The sequence below is a fragment of the Durio zibethinus genome, unplaced genomic scaffold, assembly GCF_047325235.1.
Source record: "Durio zibethinus cultivar Kanyao isolate XHJ-2024 unplaced genomic scaffold, ASM4732523v1 HiC_scaffold_390, whole genome shotgun sequence".
NCBI lineage: Eukaryota > Viridiplantae > Streptophyta > Magnoliopsida > Malvales > Malvaceae > Durio > Durio zibethinus.
Window position 1 is genome coordinate 150001 of NW_028323013.1, and position 2500 is coordinate 152500.

The following is a 2500-nucleotide window of genomic DNA, read 5'->3' on the forward strand; positions in this document are numbered from 1 at the left end:
TTTAGAATTTTTTTAGAAGGAGTTTTGGCCCCAAATTTTGTGGACGTGATCCTTCTATTTTTGTTGGCATGCACAAAAAAATTCAGCTAAAGACTCGAAGCGGAGAAGATTTCGCGACCGTTTGAAAAAAGTGTCCCCGTTTCAGACACTTCAACGGCTACTGGCAGCAAACCTGTAAAATCTCAAACGCTCTTTAAGGGGGTGTGAGTTCTCAGAGGTTTGATGAGGGATAGGGGGCCAACACAAGGGCCAAGCACCAGCACCCATCGCACGTCATGTGCGCACACCCCCCCGGCCCCCCTCCCAATCGCCGGAACCCCAATGCCGCCGGTCAAGTTCTCCGGCGGTACTCCGGCGATGCTCCGGCGATGCTCCGGCAATGCTGTCCCGAGTGAAAAAAATGCGGCACCAGCACATGCTGGAGCCAAGCATGGGCACCGTGGCTCAAAATCGAACTTCGGCCAAGGCCTCGACCATCAATGGCACATGATGACGCATGGTGATGGCACATGCATCGACCATCATCGGCATAGGCTGCCCTTCGGTACGGGCACTTGCCTCGACCGCCATCGGCACAAGCTGGGCCCTGGTGTGGGTTGTTGCCTCAATCACCAGCGGCACATGCTGAGCCTTGGTGCGGGCGGTTGCCTCGAGCACCATCCGCAGACCCTGGGCCCTGGTGCGGCCGGTTGCCCCGATAACCATCGGCACACGCTGGGCCCTGGAGCGGCCGGTTGCCTCGATCACCATCGGCAAAAGCTGGGCCCTGGTGCGGGCGCTTGCCTCGACCACCATCGGCACACGCTGGGCACTGGTGCGGGCGCTTGCCTCGACCACCATCGGCACATGCTGGGCCCTGGTGCGGGCGGTTGCCTCGATCACCATCGGCACACGCTAGGCCCTGGTGCGGGCGGTTGCCCCCAGCACCATCGACACACGCTCGGCCCTGGTGCGGGCGGTTGCCTCGACCACCATCGGCACACGCTGGGCCCTGGTGCGGCAGGTTGCCTCGACCACCATCGGCACACGCTGGGCCCTGGTGCGGGCGCTTGCCTCGACCACCATCGGCACACGCTCGGCCCTGGTGCGGGCGCTTGCCTCGACCACCATCGGCACACGCTCGGCCCTGGTGAGGGCGCTTGCCTCGACCACCATCGGCACACGCTGGGCCCTGGTGCGGCAGGTTGCCTCGAGCACCATCGGCACACGCTGGGCCCTGGTGCGGCAGGTTGCCTCGAGCACCATCGGCACACGCTGGGCCATGGTGCGGCAGGTTGCCTCGAGCACCATCGGCACACGCTGGGCCCTGGTGCGGGCGCTTGCCTCGACCCCCATCGGCACACGCTGGGCCCTGGTGCGGGCGGTTGCCTCGACCACCATCGGCACACGCTGGGCCCTGGTGCGGGCACTTGCCTCGACCACCATCGGCACACGCTGCGCCCTGGTGCGGGCGCTTGCCTCGACCACACGCTGGGCCCTGGTGCGGCAGGTTGCCTCGAGCACCATCGGCACACGCTGGGCCCTGGTGCGGGCGCTTGCCTCGACCACCATCGGCACACGCTGGGCCCTGGTGCGGCAGCTGGCCTCGAGCACCATCGGCACACGCTGGGCCCTGGTGCGACAGGTTGCCTCGAGCACCATCGGCACACGCTGGGCCCTGGTGCGGGCGGTTGCCTCGAGCACCATCGGTACACGCTGGGCGCTGGTGCGGTCGGTTGCCTCGAGCACCATCGGCACACGCTGGTCCCTGGTGCGGGCGGTTGCCTCGACCACCATCGGCACACGCTGGGCCCTGGTGCGGCAGGTTGCCTCGAGCACCATCGGCACACGCTGGGCCCTGGTGCGGGCGGTTGCCTCGAGCACCATCGGCACACGCTGGGCGCTGGTGCGGGCGGTTGCCTCGACCACCATCGGCACACGCTGGGCCCTGGTGCGGCAGGTTGCCTCTGGTGCGGGCGGGTGCCTCGAGCACCATCGGCACACGCTGGGCCCTGGTGCGGGCGGTTGCCTCGAGCACCATCGGCACACGCTGGGCGCTGGTGCGGGCGGTTGCCTCGACCACCATCGGCACACGCTGGGCCCTGGTGCGGCAGGTTGCCTCTGGTGCGGGCGGGTGCCTCGAGCACCATCGGCACACGCTGGGCCCTGGTGCGGGCGGTTGCCTCGAGCACCATCGGCACACGCTGGGCCCTGGTGGGTTTAGGCACATCTTCAAATTTCTGCCGTGCCAATGCCATTTTTATGGCTTGTAAATTCATACAATGGTCCCCTAAGCCTTCACGTGAAGTTTCGTTGGAAGATGACTCGTTTTCTATTTTTCACGATTTTCGAAACTTGTTGCGGTTCGGGATTTTTTAAAATTTTTTTATAAGGATTTTTGGCCCCAAATTTTGTAGGCGTGATCCTTCTATTTTTGTTGGTATGCACAAAAAAATTCAGCTAAAAACTCGAAGTGGAGAAGATTTTGTGACCGTTTGAAAAAAGTGTCCCCATTTCAGAC